Source organism: Protopterus annectens, chromosome 6.part0 (genome assembly GCF_019279795.1).
Source record: "Protopterus annectens isolate FY-2018-M chromosome 6.part0, PAN1.0, whole genome shotgun sequence".
In the NCBI taxonomy this organism is placed as follows: Eukaryota; Metazoa; Chordata; order Ceratodontiformes; family Protopteridae; genus Protopterus; species Protopterus annectens.
This window is the reverse complement of record NC_056737.1, coordinates 9,584,843-9,612,218: the sequence shown is the minus strand read 5'-3', so window position 1 is coordinate 9,612,218 and position 27,376 is coordinate 9,584,843. Positions and strand designations below refer to the sequence as shown.

At 38.9% G+C, this 27,376-nt stretch overlaps 1 protein-coding gene across 4 annotated transcripts in view; it reads right to left on the bottom strand.

The window, feature by feature from the left end:
• The window catches only part of PC (pyruvate carboxylase), a 2,844,646-nt gene that overhangs the window by 2,390,932 nt on the left and 426,338 nt on the right, over nt 1-27,376 (bottom strand). The window lies entirely within an intron of this gene.

The window sequence follows — 27,376 nt, the reverse complement described above, 5'->3', positions numbered from 1 at the left end:
GCATAAAAAGTAGGCAAATGAATAGTTTGGTTTAAAGCCACACTAGAAACCACCTTAGGCATAAAGGAAGGATTAGTACGTAATGATACCCTATCCTTATGGAAAATCAAGAAAGGCTCAACCGCCATAAGGGCCTGCAATTCAGACACCCTTCTTGCAGAGGTAATGGCCAATAAAAAAGCAGTCTTCCATGATAAATATTTCAACTCAGCAGTAGCTGCAGGCTCAAAAGGTTGTAGAGTGAGTTTCTCCAACACAAAATTGAGATCCCAAGCAGGAGTAGGAGCTTTTCGTGGGGTCTTATATTCTTTGCCCCTCTAAGAAATTGCTTGAACAAAGGATGAGAAAACAATGGTGGGTCACAATCATAGTGAGCCGAAATTGCTGCAGCATGAACCGTAATAGAAGAGAAGGACAAACCTTTGTCCAGTAACTCAGTAAGATATTGAAGAGCCACACTCAAATTAGGCCCAGAAACATCAAAATCTTTTGCTGCACTCCAAAATAAAAATCTCCTCCATTTATCCGCGTACACTTTCCTTGTACTAGGCCTTCTAGCTTCCAAAATAACATTCAAAACTTGCTGAGGAAGTGGAGGCCCACTCTGGTTCAAAACAGAATATGCCAGGCTGTTAGGTGCAGAGAGTGAAGCTTGACATTGAGCAAATGGCTGTCCTCCTGTGACAACAGGTGTGGAATCAAGGCAAAGGCCATGGAGGCTTCCGTACTAGACTTCTTAGTAATGGGTACCAGTGCTGTCGAGGCCAATCTGGAGCTATTAAAATCATCCTTGGCTTGTCCTGTCTGACCTTCAGAAGTACCTTTGGGAGGAGAGGCAGAGGTGGAAAGGCATACACATGAAGATTGCTCCAATTGAAAGAAAGAGCATCCACTCTCCAAGCTGTGGGATGAAACCTTTTTGTGCAAAACTTTGGCAGCTGATGGTTTAGTGGAGAAGCGAACAGATCTATGTCTGGAGTTCCCCATGACACTGTCAATTTCTGAAATACATGAGGATCCAATTTCCACTCGTGGGGATCCATAATTCTCCTGCTCAACACATCTGCTAAGGAGTTCTGTGCTCCTGGCAGAAACCTTGCCTGAAGATTGAGCTGTAAACTGAGAGCAGTCTCCCACAAAATCATTGCTTGCCTGCATAGAGGATAAGAATGCGTTCCCCCTTGCTTGTTGATGTACCACATGACAGTTGTGTTGTCTGTTAGAATCAACACCTGTCCTGGAAGAAGGAATTCCTTGAAAGCTATTAATGCAAACTGGACTGCTAACATCTCCTTCATGTTGATATGTAGATGTTGTAGTCTGACAGGCCACTTGTTTTGTATCCACTTTCCATTTAGATGAGCTCCCCAAGCTTTGTCTGAGGCATCTGTCGTTAAAACCTGACTCGCCTCTGGCCGGGTCCCAGAGAGTCCCTTGTTTAGGTGACATTCCTGAGCCCACCACAAAAATTCCTTCTGAATGCAAGGTATTATTTGAATGACAGTGTCCAGATCCTGGCAGTGCTGTGTCCATACATTTTTGAGATACCATTGTAGCTTCCTCATATGCAGTTTGGCATTGGGAAGCACCAGAATACAAGATGCCATGAACCCTAAGGCTTGAAGGACTGTCCTTGCAGTCAGCCCGGACTGATGAGACAGTTGATGGAAGTAAAGGGATAGACTCTTTTGTTTGTCCGGGGTCAAAAAGGCCATCTGGGATGCTGTATTCAGTCTTACACCCAGAAAGCACATGTCTTGAGAGGGTACTAGACTGGACCTTATTTCGTTCACAGAATACCCTAGGCATCTTAGCACTGCTATCACATATTCCAAATGATGAAGGAGCTCTTCTCTTCCTTGAGCCAGAATTAGGCAGTCGTCCAAATAAGGATAGATCTGTATTCCTTTTAGTCTGAAGAAAGCTATCACTGGAGCCAGAATTTTCGTGAACACTCTGGGCGCAGTAGATAAGCCAAAGGGCAATGCAGAGAACTGATAGTGAGAAGTCCCAGCTCGAAAACGCAGATACTTTCTGCAACTTAGTCTGATAGGAACATGAAGGTAAGCCTCCTTGAGATCCAAAGTTACCATCCAATGATCTTTGCCCAGCAGAGGTAAAAGCTGCTGCAACGTCAACAGTTTGAACTTGGGAATGTCCAGATATGTGTTGAGGATAGATAAATCCAAAATTGGTCTCCACGTGTTCCCCTTCTTTGGTACTAGGAACAGGCGAGAATAAAATCCTAGGCCCACTTCTGGCAGAGGGACCGGCTGTATGGCCCCTAGTCGGAGCAACAGAGAAACCTGCTTGTGAGCCTCTATTCTTTGTTGAGGAGGAACGTCTGGCATGCCCGTGAAAGGAGGCAAGGTATGGAAATAAAACCTGTAGCCGTGGTGTATGATATCCAATACCCATCTGTCCTGGGTAATTAAACTCCAATTTTCTTTGAAAAGTGCCAACCGTCCCCCCAAAGGTGCTGCCAGACGAGCAGGCTCTGGCAGCTGAAAAGGTAGGTCATTGGGTCTGCTTACGAAAGGACTGACCCCTGCCCTCACCCGAAGCCTGTGCAGGAGAACTTCCCGTTCTAGGCCTGAAAGAGCCCTGAGCTCTGCCCTTACCACGTCTAGATCTACCCCTAGACTGGGAATCATAAGAAGGATACGTCCACCCCTTAGTAGGCCAATTTCTACTAAACTTTGGATGCTGGACTTGCAAAAAATCTTTAACAGTCTGCATAGACTTAGCCTTGTCTTCCATTGTCTTTACAACTGTCTCAACAGGAGGACCAAACAACACGTCAGATTGTAAAGGAGCATCTAAAATCCTTGTTTTAACATGTTCAGACAAATTCTGATCCCTTAGCCAGGCGTGCCTGCGAAGAACTGACCCAGTGGCAGCCACCCTAGATGAGGCCTGTACAGCATCAAAACCACATTGCAAAGAATGCTTACCCACCTGTTCAGAAACGTGCACTAAATCTTGCAACTCCTTACAATCAATACCTACTGCCAGAGCATCAACCTTAGATTTCAATTGTGAAAGGAGATAATTTTGGTATTTCAACATGTGAAACTGGCAATTCAGAGCCCTCATAGCAAGAGTGGAAGAAGTATAGACTTTCTTGCCCCATCTATCCAAGGCCCTAGCCTCCTTGTCTGCAGGAACCGGATTCTTAACAACAGAAGCCTTAACACCTTTAGGCCCATGGCTAACAGTTTCTGGGTCTGCCCTAGGACTCTTAAAAGATACTTATGAGCTTCAGGCACCCTGTAATACCTATCCGCTTAACAGGAGCAGGAGGCAAAGAATCAGGATTAAGAGAAGCTTCCATAAAACATCTTCCACTACAGTCAAAACAGGAGGTATAGCCAAAGGCCTATGCTGGGGTAACAACAGAAATTCCCAAGCCTTTTCTGGAATCAGAGAAGTCCTGACCTTCCCACTTAAAATGCTCCCTCATGGAATGAAGAGTTTCTGAAAAGAAAAATCCTCAGGGGAGTAGCAGAAGGAGTAGAATCATCCACATCAGAATCAGAATAAGGAGAGTACTCCTGCAAGTCTTCAGCAAGATTCTGAAACATCTGAAGCCTGCTCAAAACCCCCAGCTCAGGCTCCACCCTAGGCCTTATGAGGAGGGGCATAGAACCCCTAATCAAAGTAATCAAATCTTCTGCCATTTTAAGCATATGCTTCTTGGGCACAGTACCTGAAGAGCTAGGGGTAACACTAACTGAAGCTAAACCTGGCCTGCCCCTGGGGGAAGCCTTGGAAACAGAAGGAGAGGGCCTAGCCACCTTAGGAAGGGAGGGGAGTATAGTAACATGAGAAGCCCCTCAGCCTGACTAGTCTCTTGAGAGGCCACATCTTGTAATAACAAGGTCTCCCCCTGGGAACACAAAGAAACCTCCGGTGGAGCCACCAGCTCCACCGACACCTCTAAAGAACCGGCGTCTGGTACAGACGGTTCTTCAAGCCTAGGCTTAACTGCCTTGTCCTTGCGTTTCTTTGAAGAAGCGGGCGCCGGAGCATCCGGCGGCATTTTATAGTTACACCGCTTCCCAAAGACTAACCTCGCACAATCCAACCGCCTCTTTATAGTGCTTATTAAATCTAGCACAAGAGCAACAGCCAACAACGTCCTCAGGCCCTAAGCAAGGAATACACAAAGTATGATAATCTTTATGCGGTATCTGTTTCCCAGAAGAAATGCAATTATTAACTTTTTCTGACATCCGGTAAATGACTGAGGCAAGAAAAAACTAAAATATTCCCCAACGGGGTACTTAGCCAACTTTGAACCCGGTCTGAAACTTCTAAATCGAAAAATCTCAGAACGCCAACCGGCACTTGCAATACTGCTTCTGCATCGGACCATGCAGCAAAAAAGACTGAGGATATGACGCCGGTCATGCGCATTTGTACCCTGACGTACTGACGTCAGTCAAATGCGCCCTGACCGACGTCAGCCTTATACTTTGATATTCGGGCCGACCGAGGACAGCGGACTACCCAATTGTTAGGACTGCAGCAATGTGAGATGAAGAACATCTAAACTTTAACCCACTCACATTCGTCTCATCCCTCAAAGAATGTAACTGGCATCCTCTAAAGTACCTCAGTCTTGATGATGTAGTGGAATTTTTTAATACTACCTTCCTGAGCATCCTTAATTACCATGCCCCCATAAGACTTTCCAGAATCAAAGCACAACCCTCCCCATGGCTACAGAAAACCACTAAGTCAGAAATGAAAAACAGGGATAAAGCCTGGGAGCACTGGCGCAAAAACAAAACCCCCTCAACTAGACAGAAATTCCTAGAACTATGCAATAGAGTCAAAAAGCTAAAAAAACAGGACAAATTCCAATACTACCAGTCTGCCCTAGACTCCTCTCAGCACAGCCCCAAACAATTCTGGTCCTCCATAAACTCCATCCTCCACCCAGGTAAAGTCAGTACCCCTCCTCCTAACATCCCTCACTCCTCAGAAAATATTGCTACCTCATTTAACACACACTTCACACAAACCATACTATCACTAGCTAAACAACACAACCCTCCCTCCAACCCACACCTTCAACTAGTAATCTCCCCACTGCCTTCTCTTTTTATCCTGTACCTACCTCCAACATAAAAAAACTCTTAACTAAACTTAAGCCCACCAGATTAGCAGCAGACAACCTCCCAAGTGAATACCTACAAATCGCAGCTGATGCTCTGGCCTACCCAGTATCCATCTTGATTAACCGATCTCTGTCAGAAAGTTACATTCCCACACTGTGGAAAGTATCACATACAATTCCCCTCCACAAAGGCGGACCCTCCATAGAACTAACCAATTACCGCCCCATAGCTATTCTCACTCCACTCTCCAAAATACTAGAGAGATGCACACACTCTCAGGTCTCAGACTACCTCCTTACTAACAACCTCCTTTCCAATACTCAGCATGGTTTCCGACCAAACCATAGCACCACCACTGCCTTACTCTCCTTTACTAACACTATCCTTCAGCATAAAAACAGTGGCTACCTCTCCTCTGCTACTTTCCTAGACCTATCTAAAGCATTTGACATGGTCCCACACAAACAACTTATCTCTGTCCTCAATAACCTATCCTTCTCACAGTCAGTCACCAACTGGTTTCAGAGTTACCTGTCTGACCGCCAACAATCCGTTGTATGGCAGAATGACATATCTCCCCAACTACCTGTCTCCATAGGGGTTTCCCCAAGGATCCATCCTTGGACCCCTACTCTTCTGTGTTTTCACCAATAATCTAGCCTCTGCCACCAAAAAAGGCACACTCATACAAAACGCAGATGACTCAACCATCATCTGCTCAGCCCAGTCCCTACCCAAACTGCAAAAAGTCACACAGGAAGCCTTTTCCTCGGTTGAAACTTGGTTATCCGATGTCCAATTAATACTCAACCCAAACAAAACTAAACTACTCATCTTCCAACCCACCAAACATACTCAAAACAACTCTCACTTTAACATCACAGCAAAAGACAACACCACTATATACCCAACTGAACACACCAAATTGCTAGGAGTGGAAATAGACAACACACTAAAATTTGACATTCACATATCCTTGACCATAAAAAAGTCCAGAAAAAACTAGGAGCACTATACAGAAATAAGCAACTTCTCACCAAAGCAGCAAAGATTTCAATAGCAAATTTCCACCTTATCTCCACCCTACTTTATGCCTGTCCAATATATACCAACCTAAGGCAATGCAATCTAAACAAGCTAGAGACCTGCTACAACAAAATTGCCAAATTCGCCACAGGGGCATCCTACTGTAGTCACCACTGTCTCTCACGTGCTGAACTGGGCTGGCTTGAACTCCCTCGCCTCCTTCAATGGTATCAACTCTCACTCGCCCACAAACTAGTAAATCATCCACTAAATGTCCCATCCCTCCAGAATCTACTCCAACCCTATCGCACCACCAGACCACTAAGATCCAGCAACAAAAATCACTTGCAGATCACTAAAGCCAATAACTCTGCTGGTGAAGCACTATTCTCTTGCACCATAGCCAAATTATGGAACTCCCTCCCACCCACAATTACCTCCATACCATCATGCACCCACTTCAAAACCTTACTAAAAGCGCACCTAAAAACATGCTGGCTATGCCCTTGCAACTCCCAATCTAATATCACCCTCCCCATCCAACCACTAGCTTTCTTTCCACTCCACTAACTACTTTGATTATAGCAAGCTCAGATGCTCATAAGCCAGTACTTATTATACAGCAGGAACTTCTTCTTGTAACATTTGTTAGGTCTGTTATGTACTTCACAGATAAAGATTCTAGTTGTCTACTGATGTACTATGTTCTTCATCTGTAAATATGTTGTAAGTAACTGCTATGTAAATTGTTAATCACTATGTAATCCAATGTAACTACTGTCTGTTTATTTTAACTGTGGAGCTTTTCTCCCCGGGCCTCCACTGAAAATGGACCTACGTCCAGTCGAACACTCCCGGTCAACAAATATAAATAAATAAATAAAAAAAATAAATATAACCTTGGACTGAAAGCAGTAGCAGGTGGTAACTGCAATACTGAAAAAGTTGTACATAATGCCAAGTGCAATGACTGTCCTGCATTTTATGTGGGTAAGACTAGGAATAAACTAAAAAGGAGGACTTCAGGTCATCTTTCTGACATCAGACATAAATGTCAGAGGAACGTCTTATCCAAACACTTCTCAGAACACACCAGACATTCTGGTTTTAAATTTTATCATTCTGGACTGCGGAGATTGATGAGCTTGAAGGAGACGTCAATGGTGTTTTGAAGAAAACAGAATTATGCTGGCAGCTGAAATTAAATGCATTCAGAAAATCAGGACTTAATTGCTATTGCTCTATTAAGAGTGTATTGAATTTACATAAGCTGCCACACAATCTGTAAAGGTTTTTTAGTGAATTTTTGAGTAAATATTTTTTATGAACTAAAGTTACCAAAACATACTAAAACAAAAAAATGATGTGTATAAATGTGTACATGTTTAGTCGCTTTAGCCTCAATTTTAATTTGATTAGATTTAGTGCACTCTTGCATCACACCAGAGATTTAAATGATAAAGTCAAAACATGAAGTATTGGTATAATTTTAGTTATTAGCATACTGGTGCATGCTCATGCACACACCTGCACAGTTTTACACATTACTAGTTTTCTATATTTTTTTGTGTTATTTATACTCTACTGGCTTTCACAGAATAAAGATGTTTTGGGGCTGTAAACATGAACACTGTCATGACAGGTTTTTTTTCTGCAAAACACTGACATTTTTTTCTGAGCTGTAAATTAAATATTTTCTTCTAAATAATTTTCTCTGAGCTATAAATAACTTAGTTTTCATGCACACTAATACGCATTAGATATTATTAAACAGATATATATTTATAGTATTCTAGTTAGATAATGTTTAAGGTTAGATAGCTGTGTGTTTTTTTCTTGCATCAAACTAGTTAACTCATTTTACTTACCTACCTATGTATATGATTTTAGTTCTTGTCATAGACCTGCTGAAGACTTTATTGCATTAGTTAACCAAAAGTGATTTTGGTCTTTTTGTGTGATGTTATGCTTTTCTTAATGCCTGATTTGGAAATGTAGGTTGCAAATTGATATGTTGTGTTTTCCTTAATTAGGATTTAGTTTGACCTAACCAGTAGTAGTAGTATGTTTGAGTGGGTACTTGCTCTTCTAAAATGCACTTTTAACGAGCCTGTTTATATTGTTTACCTTGAACAGGCTGGTTTAAAATTAAACAATACGTATATTTTCCACACATACTTCTAAGTGCATAAAAGCTTATATGTTTAACATTGTAAAACATTTCTGATTTTGGTTATCGAGGATCACTCATCTGTGACGAATAAAGGCTTGTTGCTTTACAACACTACCTGGGTTTCATGATTTTGGGGAATTATTGTAACAGAGGTCATCAACAAAGTTTTAAGGCCACTAATTTCTCTGTTTTTTTTATTTTTATAAAGAAAGAAAACATGTATAATTTATGTAACTGGAAAAAAATGTAATATGCTTCGTTTCTTTTTCTATTAATGTATGTGTGCCTAAGTAATACTTTAATGTTGTTGTTGTTGTGTCTTTCGGCTTTTCCCGGTTAGGGCTCGCCACAGCGGAACTCCGTTCTGCTAGTGATTGGTAGTTGATTTTTTACGTGCCGAGTTCCAAGCCCTGACAAACAACCTTCAACGAAGGTACGCCCATTCACGCATGCCTCCACACAGAAGACACTCTAGCTGAAAATTGAACGCGACAACGTCTTGCTGTGAGGTGACAACGCTACCGCAGCACCACCCCGTGGTTGGTCCCTAAGTAATACTTTAATAAAGGTGTTAAAAATCCTTCAATAAATAATATCACCTTCTTGGTTACCATTTAGCATATCTCCACTTTGAACTATGTGGCCAAGCTAGAACAAATTTAATAAGACATACATATGGACTTGAGTTCATCCCAGCTGGGTGGTCTGGCTAGGATCACACAAGCCAAGGTACACATGCAATTAATACAAGATCAAGTCTGCTTTAAATGACAATTTCAGTAATGGAAATGATGGATTATTGCATAGAGCAAAATAATCATTCCTTTTTCCAGCCACATATCTAAACTGTTTTAATGCATGATGTTTAAAGATTACCCCCAGCTTTTCTGCAGAAGGAGTGGTTGTATACATAGGAGACAAAGGCATGAAAGGAAATAAATGAAAAGAAACAATGAAACAGCCTACCTATCCAAATGTGCTCCTTCGTCTAAATCTGTGACGGGGTCCTGTCAATCTTGGAATGACTAGTATTTCTGTTTGTAAGTTACCAACTACCTGACATTAAAAGGCAGGAAAAAGCCTTGAATCCAGAGTGCAAAGCCTGACACTATTTTTTAAGTATCTTTATTAAACTATCACTTAACACATAGGCACACATATACTAATATAAAAAACAAACCATATTAACATTTTTCCACTTCCATATATGATGCATCACACATCTTTTCTTTCCTTGCAAGTATCACCAGTCCAACATTACATAAATTGCTGAACTCCTGGCTTCCTTTAAACCTCACTCCTCTTCCTATTATTCTGCTTATACTGTTCTTACAATTTGCAATTATTTCTATGCAATTTGCTGCTTCCCTTTGGCCTTCTTACAGTTCCTTTGTCTCTTACACAATTCAATAATTCAAATGCAGATTTCCACTTTCTTGTAATTGCTTTTCTGGCAGACAACATAAATACATTTAATAAGGCCTTACTTCTTCTTCTTTCGGCTTTTCCCGGTTAGAGGTCGCCACAGCGGAACTCCAGTCTGCTAATGATTGGCAGTAGATTTTTATGGTGCCGAGGTGCCAGCCCGACACCCAACCTTCAACGAAGGCACGCCCATTCACGCATGTCTTTCGAACGCCACTCAACTGCAGGGAGGACATGCAGACTCCACACAGAAGGCGCTCCAGCCGAGAATCGAACGGGAGAACCTCTTGCTGTGAGGAGACAATGCTACCGCTGCGTCACCTTAATAAGGCCTTACTATGTCTAGGTAATTCAGATTTTGTGCTCCGGCTGAAAAGAATCATTTCCTTAGTTACTGCCATTTGCTCCCCCAATATTTCTCCCAGATTACTCTGTAGGGAATTTTATAACTCTGCCAACTCATTATACTCTCAAAACATACCTTCCCAGCTACCTCTTTCTTCCCCATCATACCTCCAACATTTACTATCTACTCAAGGAAAAGTTCCTTGAAGTCTGCTTGGGGTATAAAAATACCTATGCAAATACTCCAAGCAAAGATTTCTAAGCATTCTGGACTTTGTTGCATACTTGGGAAACATGCACATGTCCCCTTATCATTCTCTTCTAAATTGATTTTCCAGTCTGTCCTCCCAATCTTTTCTAACCTCTTCTAATTGATTCGTATTGCAATATTTACATACCCTACTAATTATCACTTTTTACTTTTTAACAGCAGCTTTTGTTCTAAATTTAACTACCAGAACAGGTATTTCACTTAAAATTCCCATATCCCTTTCTCTTTGTCTATACTTGGATATCAATCTCTGGTAGGGAAAGGCAGTCTCTAACCTGCAGTTCAAACATCGTCTTGGCCTCACCCCACTCTATTACCGTTCTCTCACCAATTATTTGCTCCAAATACTGTCTCCTTTGCCAGTTTTCTGCAGTAAATTTTAGCTCCCTCTTGTTTATTTTCTGTACCTCTACTTGCAGTCATCCCTATTGGCAAAATCTCCTTTCTCCATGCTCATCTTGGCTTCATTCTTAGAATGCCTTCTACTACTTTAAGATTACATTCCATATGGTTGTTGTTACTCTCTTTAAGGATCTGCATCCAAAATTGCACTCTTTCTTATACTTTCCCCAACTTCTTCACCCATTTCCATTTTGAATTATAATCCTCCAGTTGTGTTATGTATACGAGCCTTAACTGTGTAGCCATAACATATCCCTTCAAATCAGGCAATCCTAAACCACCTTTTTCTATTGGGAAAATGAGCTTATCCCACTTAATTCTTCCCCTCTCTCTCAAGACAAATTCTTGCAACTCTGTTAATTATTGTCCACAACGTCTACTCCGATAAAAATATGCCTGATCCATATATAAAACTAAACAACTTAAAAACATTTTTACTGCTTGTATCCTACTATCCATATCCTTAAAACAAGAGCTTCCAGTTTCTCAGGTTTTGTATTATTTTTTGTTTAGTCTCTTCCCACATATTCTTATCTTCCATAACAGAAGTCTTTTCAATCCATAATCCTAAATACTTCAGCTCATCATAGCCACACACACATGGTGATTGCTGAAACAATTCATATGTGAGTACATAATTTACAGCTATAGCCTTTGTTTTATCTTGCATTAATTTTACATTCCTAAAAGTTGAAACTGTCTAAAAAAGTGTTCCACAGCACTAATATGTTCTTTTCTCAAAATATAAAGCAAATATAGGGGAAACAAGATGTCCCTGCCTGGTTCTTCTGTTCAAACAACTTATTAGAGAGGAACCCTCCCACTTTAATTCTTAACTACAATAGGGCATATCCTCTCCTAATGAACCATATTATTGTGTCAGGAAATGCAAATGCTTCCATTGCCCTACTCATAATCCCAGGCTACTCTGCTGAATGCATCAAGACCCACTAACAGCAGAATTTTCTTATATTATGCTTCTCTCTGGATTATCATTGTTCTGCTACTGTTGTCAAATGTTTGCAGCCCCTCAACAAAATCACACTGAGCAATATCTATCAAGTTTGGCAACAAATTTCCCATTATTTTAGCTAGTACAGATGTAAACACTTTATAATCATGGTTTACAACTGAAATGGGTGTATATGAAGCTGGGTCTGACAGATCTTTACCATCTTTAGGTAATATGGTCTATATAGCTTTCTTCCTAGATGTTAGTACTTCCCCTCCCATTAAAAACACTGTTAAATAAAATCTTCCACATCTTTATCACATTCTTCCCTCCTAACTTCCACAGGAATACCATCTGTTCCTGGCGACTTTCCTGAGGATTGATTATGCATTACTGTTTTTATCTCATCCTATATTAAGTGTTAGTTGCTGAGCCTCATCTACCTCTAACCTCCATTTCCGTCCCAGATGTGAAAAACAGCTTGTATGCTTTCAGAAAACAATAACTTAAACTCAAAGTGCACTGGCTTCCTTTAAATAAAACTAAATTGTACACTGCTCTATTAAATGTGTTAAAGTATTAAGACTGCTAAACAGACTATTTTTATTCACTTTCCATAATTTCTGACTTTATTTTTCACAAACTGCTTGCCACTGTACCTTTACATTTTGCATTTTCCTCACCAAAGAATTCTCAAACATCTCAAGATTAATTGCATGCACCTGCAGACCAATTATCTGCATGTAAAAATGGTCAGCAATGAATCTTTGTAAATTTCACTCGAAACAGACTAGACAGCTGCCTTCAACTATAGACTTCTTGATAAAGACTGCACATTTGCGAATGGAAAAACACATGCTAACAGCTTTGCAGATGTAAAAAATGGCTTTTTCATAATTTTGTCCTATTTTTCAGGCCTACTTACTTACAAAAACATTTGTAAGTAACTTCAACCTAGGGCATTAATCTAGATATTTTCCCTTGCAAAAATAAGGGAACATATCTTAATTCTACATATGATGTAACCAATGCACTTTTAACACTGCATCTGCAGCCCAGTTGCCCAACATACCAGCATATTAACATTAAATTTGTTTTTGCCCAGACTTTCTTCTCTAATTCTACTATAAAGTCTATATTTCTTATAACAAAAAAAGTGCTTGTTTACTTTATCTTTAACACACACAACACTCACCAAAGAGACTGCTCACATAAATACCTCTGAACTATGCACTAAAAAAACTTGCTTTTCCATATATGATATACAGTTTATATCATAAGAACACATTGTTTTACTTACAATTACTTTTTCCCTTTTCTATTGTCCTTTTTAAATATTAATGGCAAAGTGGGTATATGCTTTACATTCCACCCACAAGTTTAAGTCAACAAATGTCGAGTCTTTCTTAGTCACTTTTTCCTGCAAATCCATATTTCACAAATGTTACTGATGCTTTACAGTACCCCATTTATTTACTAATTTCAGTCCTGCTGGTCTTCTTCCTGCTTCTCTCCATTTTTCAAAACCAGAACTCCAGTACAAGTTCAAAGTACTCTTTCTATGAGCTTTGTCAAAAGAACAAGAAGCAGAGTCTTCTGCTGCTGCTGGCTCACTTTGTTGGATAAACTTTACTTCCTCTATAGCTTGTAGTGCATCAAAAATGCCTGATCCTCCAGAAAAAAGTATTCTGAAGACAGCTGGATACAGCATCTTGAGTCTCAGACCTGCTTCTCAACATACGCTGATTGTTGGGATACGTTTGCTTCTCTTCTCCTGCTGTACAGTGAATGATAATTTTTCACAAATACTCTGCTGTCTCCAATTGTTAATATTTTCCCTTATGTCACAGGTTTTATCAGGATGAACTCTTTCTGATGGTATGATTGCACCTTTACTAATACAGGTCTTAGCTGCTTTATCACAGCCAGATTTGGAGCATACACTCAACGTGTGCCCTTTTAATTAACAAATCCTACTGTGGAATACCAGTGCAGTTGCTCATTCATGCTTTCATAAAATTAACAGTCTGTTAATTCCAGTTTCTCTGGTACAGCAAAAAATCCCAAGTTCTCCCTGAATCCCTGAATGCTGTCTTCTTACTCTGACCTTTTTTTTTTTTGAAATAGCACCTCTTGAGAAGTCTCATACTTAGTCAGCCTTTTCTTCATTTCAAATCCGATTTTTGCAGTTTTGTTACTTCATTTGAATAGCTAGTTGAAGCTTCTATTTTTCCCAGCCGTTTCTTATTTTAGTCGATATATTCTTTCAATGTTTCATTTATTTCAATCACCTTGGAGGACATTTGATTTTTTCCTCTAAATTACCAGAAGCCATTTCTTGTACTAAAGCCAGAGCCTGAAATGCTTTTTGATGAACAGCTGCAGGATTTTTCCCACAAAGTGTTTTTCATCTTTTCTGCTTAATATTCCTTTAAGTTCTCAAAATATATATTTTCGCTAGCATCCAGGCAATGAACTTACTAGCCAGTAACTGAATTTTACTCAGTCTGACATCACTTGCGCTTATTACTCAGTTTCTTTCTTTTTTTTTTTTTTTTTACACTGAAGACCTGAAATTAAGCTGCTGATCAGTGTGCAGCCATCTTGAAACTCTGCAAAGCATTACACTTACTTATTACTTATTTATTTCCAGTTTGATGACCGGGGAGGTCCACTGGGCTCAAAGAGCCCGTTTTCAGTGGAGGTCCGGGGAGAAAAGCTCCAATAATACATAGTACAAGCTCCATAATATGAAGTACAATACATAGTGGAAACAGAAACAAACTAAGCAAATTTTACATACAAAATAGCAAAAAGTTAAACAGCAGCTTGGAGAAGGATGTAAAGCATATTTACATGTTTAGTGGTTGAGAACAGTAGTACAAGGTTAAATTAATACAAAGGTTTAAATCATCTGAGAATGATATAGAAGTAACATTAGCATGGATGAGTTCTTTATGCATGAATACTAGCATAAGTAAAATTAATACAGAAGTTTAAATCCTCTGAAAGTGGTACAGAGGTAGCATTAGCATGAAGGCAGTACATAGGGTTAATCAATAGTGTGTAAGGAAGAACAAACGTTGTGTGTTATAAAATATTTATGTATTAAGCAGGTTAGGTAGGTGGAGTGCAATTGCATTTCCATTTTTGGGAGAGGTAAGAATGCAGCTCGGTTTTGAAGTGTTCAGAGTTCTCAAAAATTCTTAGAGATGGAGGGAGAGAATTCCAATTTTTGGCGATAGAAAAGGATAGGAGAAGCTGACCAGCAGGACGGTTTGGTTTATAAACAGAGATTAGATTTGGTGGGTAGATCTTAGAGTTCTGTTTGAGGTGTATAAGGTTAAGATGTTTGTTACTGCTGGGCATATATAGCTGGTTTGAAAATAAGCTTGAGAGTGGTGATGAGTTGGAGGTAGTCAAGGTAGTTTGGGAGTTCTAGCCATTGCAGCTGGTGGAGAGGTTTACAGTGGTGAGTGGAGTATTTGGAAGTCGTAGCAAACTTTGAGATTTTATTGTAACAGGATTCTATTTTAGAAGAGATGATAGGTTGGTTAGTAGGGGAGCACCATACATTAGTGAAGGTAGTAAGAAGGTAGTGATGAGGGTCTGTCTTGTTGAGGGGGAGAGGAAGTGGGAGTTTCTGTACAGCATGCCAAGTTTCTAATGGGTTTTCTTTATATTTAGCTGAATGTGGGTATCGAATTTTAGGTGTTCATCAATAGTAACTCCAAGAAGTTTAGCAAAAGGAACAACTTCTATAGTGGAGTTGGCAAGGATTGTAATCTTGAAAAAGGTTTTGTCTAGGTGGATAGATTTTGAGGGAGAGAATAGAAGGATCTTTGATTTGTTGGCATTCAAAGAGAGGTGATTTTGGATCATCCAGTTCTCAGTAGTTGAGAAGGCAGTTTGAGTTTTTGCTTGGAGCTCAGTAAGGTTTGATGCAGAGCAACCTAAAGTTGAGTCATGTGCATATTGTACTATCTTAGTGTTGGGAATGGCTGCATGGAAATCATTAATGAAGATATTGAAGAGCATAGAGCCAAAAATGGATCCCTGGGGTACCCCGGTTGGGGTAGGAAGGAAGGCTGAGGTGTCAGTCTTCCATTTTACTGCCGGAGATCTGTCAGAGAGGTAGCTGCTGAACCAGGTAATGGCGTTTTATGAGAAGTTAAGATTGGAAAGGTGGTGAAGAAGGAGGGTATGGGAGACTGTGTCGAAAGCCTTGGAGAGGTCAAGGAGGACTGTGGATACAAGTTCTCTGGAGTCACGGGCATGGTTTACAATGTCTAGAAAAGAGAGAAGAGCTGTTATTGTGCTATGGCCAGGACGGAACCCATGTTGTGTTGGGGTGAGGAGTTGGTTATGAGTAATGAATGGCATGAGCTGGAGGTGGATGCATTTCTCAAGAATTTTTAAAAAATGGAGAGAATCGCTATGAGTCGGAAGTTGGAGATGTTACTACTTTTGCCTTCTTTATGGCGGGGTAGAATAAAGGCTGCACATTACAGTTTGGGGACATACAATTCCTGTATGGATCTTTTGAGGAGTATGGTAATGGGGATGGCGATGCTCTCTGCTGCAATTCTTAAAAAGAGGGAGGGGATATTGTCAGGGGCATTGGAGCAAGGCTTAAGCTTAGAGAGAAGGTGGGGATGGGTTTGAGGTGGAATATGGGAGGTGAGTTTGGGGTGGAAGGTTGGGCAGAGGGTTTGATTTGGGGGGGAGGTATTGTTGTTTGGGAATGTTTTAGTGAGTTCTGCTATAGAGTTAGTAAAGAAGGAGATGAACAGAGTAGCTATTTCTGGGTCAGATTTACTAGTGTCAGGGCAAGGATTGTTTTTGGTGCCTGGGTTGAGAAGTGAGTTAATGGATTTCCAGAACTGTTTGGGGTTAGAGGAGTGGTTAAACTAGAGCTTGATATAGTATGCTTTTTTGTCTTGTATGATATGTTTTTTGGCTAAGTTGCGGAGTTGTTTATATTTAAGAAGGGTGTCAGGGTGCCTATTACGATGGTAGAGTTTCCAGGTCTTGTCCCTTTGTTGCATGAGTATTTTGGTATCTTTACTAAGCCAAGGGGCGGAATTGGTTTTTGTATATTTTATTCTTGGAGGGGCTTGGGAGTTAAGAGTGTCTAAGAAGGTTGAGTTGAAGAATTTGATACAGCTGTCAGAGGTAGAGTTTTAGAGTGTCCCAATTATCAGTTTGAGAGAATTGGAAAAAGTTGTAGGGTTAAAGTTGTTGAGATTCCGAGTATGGATATATTGGTGTAGATGGAGAGAGGAGGGGGTTGCACTATGGATGAAGGCTGGTAAGTGATCACTGATACAGTCTGGTAAGGTGCCAGTGTGGGAGATTTTGTTTCCAATATGGAGCCTGGGGGGTTATTTTTATAACATCTGGTTATAGCATTTGTGAGTTGAGTGAAATTAAATAGACTGATTGAAATGGTGGGGTTATTGGCAGTAATTTTGTTCCAGTCAATGTTCACATCTCCTAGGATGTATGTCTCAAGATGGATATTATATGAGGCCCATAGAAGAATTTCCTCAAGTGTGTTAATGTTGTTTCCAGGGGGATATACAGGGCTATAACACAAATGCTTTTCTGGGTATTTAGTTTTGGATTTCCTATGACTAGTTCAGTGTTGTTGAACCTTGGAATAGGATTTTTGTAGGGAATGATGGAGAGTAGGCTAGACTAGATTAAGGCTACTCCTCCACCCTTCTTTTTTCAGGTGGTCATGTCCAAGTACTTGAAACCCAGGGGGTAATATTTCAGAGTCTGAAATGTTGGGTTTTAGCCATGTCTCAGAGACAGCTGCTATGTCAGGTTGGGTATGGGACAGCCAAGCATGGAAATGGGCTAATTTGTTTCTTAGACTCTGGGTATTGATGGTCAAGATCTTGAGGTATTTAGGGTTGGTAGTATGTGTGGTAATGGGGGGAGATGGACTGCTGCTGGTACTAGGTCCTGAGTTGGGGTATATGTCTCCTGCTAGGCATAGGAAGTTAAATGGGAATGAGAGCAGGGGTCTGGATTTGCTCCTACAGTTTGGTGGGTGGTACAATAGTGCTTAGGGAATATGAAGTTTCATAGAGCCATGGAGAAGGAAGAAGGCAAGACTGTGAAGAACAATCACTGGTTAGGTAGGTAAGCTCAGAGGTAAGGAAAGTATGGAGAATGTAGCACTTGTTTACTGTAGTTGTTGTATGCATCACATAACACAAGTCTCCAGCCAAATTCCTTGTAAGCATAACAGCATATTTAACAGCAAACAGTCTATGTAGTAAAAGCAGTCACAGTTTCAGTTAGTCCCTTAGACTATTGTAAGCATAACAGCATATGTAACAGTAAACAGTTTCTGTAGTAAAAGCAATCACTACTTCAGTTAGATCCCTAGACTACATAACGTTAGCAAAGTACTTCAGTTGGAAAACAAACATGCCTGTTAAACCAGGTGCACCACAAACATTTGAGAAGAGCTTAAAACACTTTTAGGTACTTATGCAGGTGTGCACACTGAAAAGGGTCTGGGGAAGCTTCCTTACCACAAGCAGGCCAAAAGATAACTTTCGAAATGGCGCCGCTCAAGGAGACCCACTAATATGGACTAGTTAATGTGCATGGGGGAGGAGGGAGATACAAAATGGGGGAAGGTATAACCAGAAAACGCAGGTAGAAATCTGGCCCACTCCCTCACAGAAGACTGCAAAGAAAAGCAATCAGCATAAGAAGTGTAAGCCTTGGAGCTGTAATGTAAGTGTAAGCAAGGAAGAGGCAGAAGCAGGAAATTAGGAGTGTAAGCAGTTAGTTGCAGAAACACTACTTTATGGCCTTGGTGTGCAAGTAATACAAAAGAAGGTAAATCTATCTGGGGGACAAAATACACCACGTAAATGGTACTTGCCTTACGTATTCAATGTGGGGCAGATCTATTTGAGATAACACTTGAGGTTTCCATTCCTATAAATGCTTAAAAACTTAGCTTTGTTGTTACGAGAATATATGAGAGATCGGAGACAAAAATTTAAGTTGGTAGAGTCCTCTCTGATAATTTCTGCTTGAGCATTATATTTAGAAACACTGGCAAAGAAAATAAGGGACTCAGAAATTCAAGGATATAATTGTTATGGTAATCAAGAAAAGCTGGCTTTATCTGCAGATAGTATTATTTTGTACCTGACAAAACCAGTAAAAGACATTACAGTATTGTGGAACATTTTGAAATAGTTTCATATCTTTTTGGGATACAAAACTAATGAAGCTAAAGCAAAGGCAATAGCAGTAAATTATGTACCCACACACGAACTGGTTCAAGGAATACCCATATTTTTGGGGACATAAAATGAAATATTTAGGAGTATGGATTAAAAATTATAACAGTGTGGCAGCTAAGGATATGTGGGAAGAGGCTAAACAAAAGATAATACAAAGACTGAGAAAATGGAAGCTTTGTTATATTCCTATGGATAGTAAGATACAAGCAGTTAAAATGCTTCTGGTCCCTTTAGTCTTACACACAGGTCAGACATATTTCTACCAACCATAGGAGAAGTTGTGGGTAGCAATTAATAAAGAGCTGAAGGACTTTATCTGGGGAGGGGAAGATGGCAACAGTGAAGTGGGATAAGATGATTCTTCCAGAAGAAAAGGGCGGATTGGGATTACTCAATTTGAAGGGGCATTTCAGAGATACACAGTTAAGACTCCTATACATAGCACAAGCAAAAAATGATAATTCAAAGTGGAAAGGGATAATGATGAAAGACAGGGGGGAAGCCCAACAAAAAAAGGTGAGACTGGGATTTTGGATGCAGGCCTTTAAGGAGAATAACAATAATCATGCAGAATATTACACCCATGAAGGAGCATAAAGTATTCTATTCTAAGAACTATAGAAGACAATAAATACCAGCAATAACAAAGTCCCAAGTCAAAAAAAGTAAAAACTTAGTTAAAAAAACAAAAAAACAAAATTGACTCAGAAATGGCCAGGCAATCCAGTATGTAGAGTAAAAACTTTCTTTATTCCATAAACAGACAAACACTTTCGCAGAGATACTACTTTATCAGATGTAATTCTAAACTGATTTTTTACCATTTAAATATTAAAAAAACCTATCACAATTATCCAGTCAATAAAAACTCGTTGTTAAAGAAACAGGGCCATTATTTCACTTTTTATGCATGCAAAAGCTGCTTAAAAACACATTCACTGTCACAGCAATAAAATACAAAAACATATTTTATATATATATATATATATATATATATATATATATATATATATATATATATACACACACACACACACACACACACGTAAAACTATAAACATATAAAACTATAAATATATCAAAATCTAAAACCTAGATTATCTGAACAGCAGTCTTGCTTTTAACATAGGTTTGAGTGGGACTTTGTCATTTAAACCATGACCACTGTCCCCACTCAAGCAAACTATCCATCTTGTTTCTAACTGTCCAGTATAACTGCTGGTATCTCCACCTCTGATGTTTTCATAAAATCTATCTATTGCTCTAAATTTAAAAACATGAGAATTATCGGTTTCACTAACATGTTTGGCAAGTGCATTAGAAACACTGCCTTTACTGATATGGTAGATATTTTATTCTGTCAAAAAATGCCCTGTTTTCCCTACATAGAATTTGTTACATTTCTGGAAACATGCTAAATAAACATTTCTGGCAGCATGCTAAATAAACTATATGTATTGAGAAACTAGTGGCAGAAACCGTAAAAGTACAAGTCCTGTGCTGATCTGGGTATATAAATAAGTTTGAACTATCTATATGCTTACATGCAGTACATGTACCACAAGCCTTAGTAATACTGGCACTGTTTTCATCTCTTCTATTCCTAGGGTGAGATAATTGCTGCTTTAGTGATGTCTGTATAGGAAGAAAACTATATACTTAATGGAAGATTCAATGACATGGTACTGTTTTATCACAGATTTGTTGAAGATTTGTTTATTTTGTGTGGGGGGGGGGTCACTGCAACAATTTAATGAGTTTGTTGACTATATATCAAACACTACTGCGTATCTGAAGTTTTCACAAGCAATTTCAAATGAAAAGATACAAAAAACATATCACTGTGACCATCTGTTATTCAGAGAAAGTATACATCTTAGTTAAGTATTTAAAAATGTTGTCAAAAATCAGGTAAATCGAGCTTCCCGAATGAAAGTAGGGGGCAATGATTTCTTAGAACAGACTGCTGCTCTAAGAGAAACTTTTGAAAGAAGAGGCTATCTCGATCAAGAAGTTAATAATGCCATTCAAGATGTTACGAAGATGAGAAATGGTAAAGCTAGAACCTTATTTTTCTAGTCATAGTGAATTAAATCAAGCAAGAGAAAATAAGATATATAGAAGTTAAGAGTTCCAGTTTATTATTCTAATAACTCACATATGTATACTGAGATCATTAGTAAGTTGCTGGCATATTTTTACAGCAGATGATGAAATAAAAGGGATTGTGGATAGTAGACCCAATTTTGTATATAAAAATATGAGATCACTAAAGCAGCAATTATGTCACCCTAAGAATAGAAGGGATGAAAACAGTGCCAATATTACTAAGGTTTGTGGTAGATGTACTGCATGTAAGCATATATTTATACATCCAGATAAGCACAGGACTTACTTTTATGGTTTCTGCCACTTGTTCTTCAATACATATAGTTTATTTAGCGTGTTGCCAGAAATCTAACAAATTCTATGTAGGGAAAACAGACAGGGCATTTTGTGACAGAATAAAAGAGCATACCTACCATTATCAGTAAAGACAGTGTTTCTAATGCACTTGCCAAACATGTTAGTGAAACCGATAATTCTCATGTTTTTAAATTTAGAGCAATTGGTAGAGTTTATGAAAACATCAGAGATACCAGAAATTACACTGAACAGTTAGAAACAAGATGGATAGTTCGCTTGAGAGGAGACAGTGGTCATGGTTTAAATGACAAAGTCCCACTCAAACCTATGTTAAAAGTAAGACCGCTGTTCAGATCATCTAGGTTTTAGATTTTGATATATTTATAGTTTTATATGTTTATAGTTTTACATGAATATATATTTCTGTTTTTATATATGTTTTTTGTATTTTATTGCTGTGACAGTGAATGTGTTTTTAAGCAGCTTTTGCATGCATAAAAAGTGAAATAATGGCCCTGTTTCTTTAACAACAATGAACTTTTACTGATTGGATAACTGGTGACAGTTTTTGATATTTAAATGGTAAAAAATCGGTATGGAATTATATCTGATGAAGCAGTATCTCTGCAAAAGCGCTTATGTCTGTTTATGGAATAAAGAAAGTTTTTACTCTACATACTGGATTGCCTGACCATTTCTGAGCCAACTTTGTATTCTAAGAACTAAACTAATACAGAAATGGAGAAAGGAGATTCTGCTGATAGGGATGAGTGCAATTAGGGATAAAGACAATAGGAAAGAGGAGGCTGAAATTTATTGGAAAAAAACTGGCAAAGTGATCAAGGTATTGGGAGCAAATAACTAGACAGGGAAAGATGACAGAATGGGAAGACGCCAAGAATTTATTTGGACTGATGGTTTAATAAAGATGCTTCTTATTTAAAAAAAAAAAAAGGGCAGGAATTGAAAAATGTATGTAATACTGCTAAGGTTATATGTTCAATATATGCGAAGTATAAGGTTTGTTATGTTAACACAGTTTGATTACTTTTATATGAATGTAAATTTGCCTATGTCACAAGTAATAATTCAATAAAGGTGTTTGAACAAAAAAACTTAGCTTTATTTAATACTGGTTACAACTGGCATGGGAAACTCACATTAGAAGGCCAACAATGGAATTCTATTATTAAATGCTCAACTTCTCTGACCTTTTCTCCCTATTTACAGTGCCTGCTATGAATAAACAATACAGCACATTTTAAATCGACTATTTCTCTCCACTAGAAGAGTACCTTACCGTACTGTGGTGGTTTCACTTTCAAAAATATTTTATCCCGCCGTGGAAAAGGTTGCTGCAGTCTCCAATTCATTGATCTCATCAAGGCCAACGAATACAGGTAGTTCTTTGGCCAATTCTTTCCCCAAACTGACATCACCACGACTGTACTAAAAACTCACCCATGCTGTGATGTCACAGCTCCCTGGTCCTTCCCCTACTCATGCAGAAAGTAAAAGCTAGAACAAGGAAACAGTACATGAGACAAGTCTCCTGCTGTGACACAGCAGGTAACAGATGAAACTACCCTCAGCACTTTGACAGCTAGAGAAGTTAGATATGAAGGGGCAAGGGAGATGAGTCGTAGTAGTATAACTCAAGGCGTCACAAAAGACTGCAATTTAGCCATTCTAAAAAGCAGCAGCAGTAACAAACTCTGAAAGTCTGTTCTGTGGCACTTGCACTGTGTTTTAAGTAGTCACTGAATGGCATGAAATTTTACTTAAAACTAATTGACTGAAACACAACAGTGTATGCATGTAAAACCAATGCAGTGACAGGAACTTTAGGAAGAAACAGGCCTGAGTGATGTATTTTTTTTTTTTTTTTTTTTTTTTTTTTTTTTACAGACAAGCACTGTATTGTGGTATACCTAGAGGCACAGTAAACAATCAGTATCACTCTAAGATGCTAGACCCCGGTGTGGTCAGACTTGGAAATTACATATAAAAATATTTAAAAAATATTTAAAAAACTGTAAACAATCCCAGAGTGGTGTTAAAATGTAGGAAACCCCGAACCACAATGAAATATATATATTTTTTTGAGTCTGTGGGTGCAGTTCACCTTTAAGGACAAAACAACTATTGTCATCCAGTTCTAGTGAAGAAAAATGAATGAGAAAAAGTCAGCAGCACAGGATATAAGGAACAAATGAACAGTCATGTCAATCTGGAAAACTACACCCAACAGGACTGAACTTGCAAGCCATCCCAAGAACTGTTGAACAATAACTTGTCTTGCAAGCTGCACACATGAAGTTAAGAATTCAGGATCCAGAAATCACTTTGAAAAAAGTCTAAACGTGGTGTAGTAAGGAATCACCTTAGGGAACAAAATCAACAACAGGATTACAAATAACTAGATCCTTGGTAAGGTACAGATTACAAAAATACATTTAAAAACATTCCACACCGATGCATTATGGAATGCCTGCAAGTGTGCCTGATGCACCTTACATTAGTAAGTTGCATAGCAACAAATATGAAAGTACAGTAAATTAATTTTCGACACAGTCAAGAGGAAAATAATCCAATGAGGGATATTCCAAGGTGATTTTTAACATTACTACTGTTTCTTCAATTATATTAATAAATTAGGATAAGCATACAGCTTAACACGCCGATTCAAAACTATGCCACCCAAAAGACTACAGGTAGTGGCACAGTGGTGCATCAGGTAACATTGTTACCATGCAGCAAGAGGCTCTCCAGTTCAAGTCTTGGCTGGGGTGCTTTGTGTGCACATTCACCCTGTGTTCTCCTGGGTTTTTGCCAGGTGTCATGGTTTCCTCCCACATTAAAAAGAATAACAGTAGGTGGACTGGACACTCTCAAGTGGCCATAGGTGTAAGTGCAAGTCAGTGTGTATGATATGGAACAACCATGGCAGGGGCTAACCACCTGGTGGTGTAAACACTGGCTCTAGATGATGGTCACTGATGATGTGACACCCCAACCCCACATGCAAAAATTGTAATAAGAGGGTTGTGGATGGGTGGCTGCGTTAAAACTGCATAGTTCATCTGACAAAAATTAAAATTAAATGCAAGTGGTTAAATTTTTAGATGACAAAAATTACATTTAGCCAGCTCTGATAAACATGTGAAGGCAACATTTACACAAAGAAAATTTATGCATAAATAAAACATGAACTAGAAGGCAGAATGTGATGAAATGAACTGGAGCAACAATAAATAAATATCTGGGAATAAAACCAAAATACAAGGCAAGCACATGAAAACAGATTAGTGAGAAAAGTTTCAGAAAACTGAAGTTAATACTGAAAATTTCTCTGGCATCTAGAAAATTCAAGCTGAAGTTCGAAATGCCCTCTCTGTTAAGCATACAACTTTGGTGTGATCAACATGATTAAATGGTTTTGAATCAGCTAGAAAGAAAAACAAGCAAGACATTTTACATCCATTAGATAATACAAATTAGTATACAATTAGGGCACAGCAAGATAACTTTAGAAATTGTGTTAAAGAAAACAGGACGGACAGCACACTGGCTAATGCACAGTCTGCAAGCTAATACTGCATACAGCCTATTCAGAAAACATAGCTAAGAAAGCTAATCACCAACTAGTATAAGGAATGAAAACCTAACAGCTAGCACCTACCTACCTATAAGTGACAAAACATGAAACAAGCATTCTAGAAATACAGAATCCATTACTGCTTGAATCAAGTGCATGCCTCATTATTTTTCTTACAAAAAAAAAAAAGGCACAGCAAATACATGTAATGTTAGAATCAGATCAGTGATCCATGACATTAAATCTCTTGCTAATCTTGTTCACACAACAATACAGCCAATATGACAAGCTAAAACAACTACGCTACAGATTTTGGGTATAAACCACCATGGTTACACTAAGCTAGCTAAACTATACATGTAAGTAGCACACCAAATTAGTCTTGTATACGACAGTGCCACAGAGAACAGACTTATTTTGAAGCATTAACTCTCTAAAAGAAATAGAAACCACAAAGGTACTACTTGGAGACTGGGAAAGGAAGTATCGAATAAATGGCAATTACTATGTAAAGAGCATTTGCCCTTACCATCTGATAAATTATTCCAGCTTCATGATTACTGCATTACTGCAAGACATCTGTCCTCAAACACAAGGTTCATCACTCGACACAGCACAATAACTCTACAAAATCTGCATTTAAATAAACATACATGTCATGAGAGTTACAAGAGTGAAGTTTCTTTAGAAAAGTCCTTTATGTGTTTGTTTAATGTGGCCGATATAAAACTAATAGAAATTCCTTATCAAGAGACTGCAGCCCTAACCAGTTTCAGTTCGACTGGCTATATCAAAGAAAGAAAAGCTAAAGATAATAAACAAGCAAATAAAACAGTCAGCATTTACACTATAAATCAACCTACATATCGGAGATTTCACACTTTCTTTAACATGGAATCATAAAATATGATGAAGAACAACGCTGAAAACTGGTTAGATGTCTAGAATCAATGTTCAAGCTCCTGAGCTATAAATCTGCTTTCTCTTTACTGTAGCTAGGAGACCCATACTCGAACATATATTGTTATGATGTTACTTACCCAAGTGTACCTTGTATACAGTTCCCTCTAATGCACTGCCTCAGAAATATGCAATAAATGTAAACTCCTGTATTTTTCCTCTCCTGATTTAGAAAGTCATTCCCAAATACGGTGCCAAATCAGATGAGACAAGTAAATGAGAACTACATTACATTTCTCACTTAAAAGAAAAAAACAAAACACTACAAAGACAAGAAAAATCTCCAACACAGTCAAGTAGAAATAGTCATCACCCACAATGTTGAATAGGAAGCATCAAAACTCCAGAACATCGACAAACATTGAAAGGCTATATAAAACATTTTTTGTAGGGGGGGAAGCCCTCCATGCAACCCACTCTCCCTGTTAATTATATATACTAACTCTGCGATCGTACTACAGTGGAGAAAATGCAAATCCCATTTCCCCACTGTACTGCAATAAAGCAATAACCGATGATGTGGGTGTGGTATATTGAAGATTTACCCACAGTTGGTGTGGTTTAATCACGAGGGCAAAACCTTGTGATTAAACAAAGACAACCATGGATAAATCTTCAATATACCAAACCACGGAGTTGGTTATTGCTACAATGCACACAGTATACATTGACATGGCAAAGGCTTTTGACACAATGCCACATTCATTATCAATAAACTTAGCAAACTGAATGTAAACCCTTTTGTTGTAAGATGGGTTTGTCACCTGGCTCCATATCAACCAGCATACCGGTTACCGGCATGGTGCCACAGGGGTCAGTGCTGGGTTCCCTACTGTTTAGTATATATTTCTCAGATGTTCAGGTCAAAACTAAAGGGTCGTGGCTGTCCAAGTCTGCAGACATCTTCAAACTAGGTGCCATCACTGAATCCCCAAATGATGTTAGTATACTCCAGGAGGGTCTCATGCAGACCAACAACTGATGTATTAGTCACTGTCTCAAACTGAATGCAACACAATGCATCATCATTCCTTTGGCACAAACAAATGTCCCTTCACACTACCAAAGTGACAATACCCTAAGTACCCACGAAGTGGTAAGGGACCTGGGAACACAAGTTGACTGCAACCTTAACTTCGACCACCATGTGTCTACTGTAGTAAGGAAGGCTTTCTACAGCACACTTAATTAGTAAAGGCATCACCGTGAGAGGTTATAACCGCTCTATAGTTGGCACTAATCCAGCCCATAATTGAGTATAATGCCCCATTCGGCATGAACCATATAAAGCACTTGCAGCAACTGGAGAGATCTTAAAGACCAAGGGGTTCCGGCATGTGCTTTACACAGACTGACTAAAGTCCCTGTCACTATACTCTGTGTCATATACACTTCTTAGGGGAGACGTATGC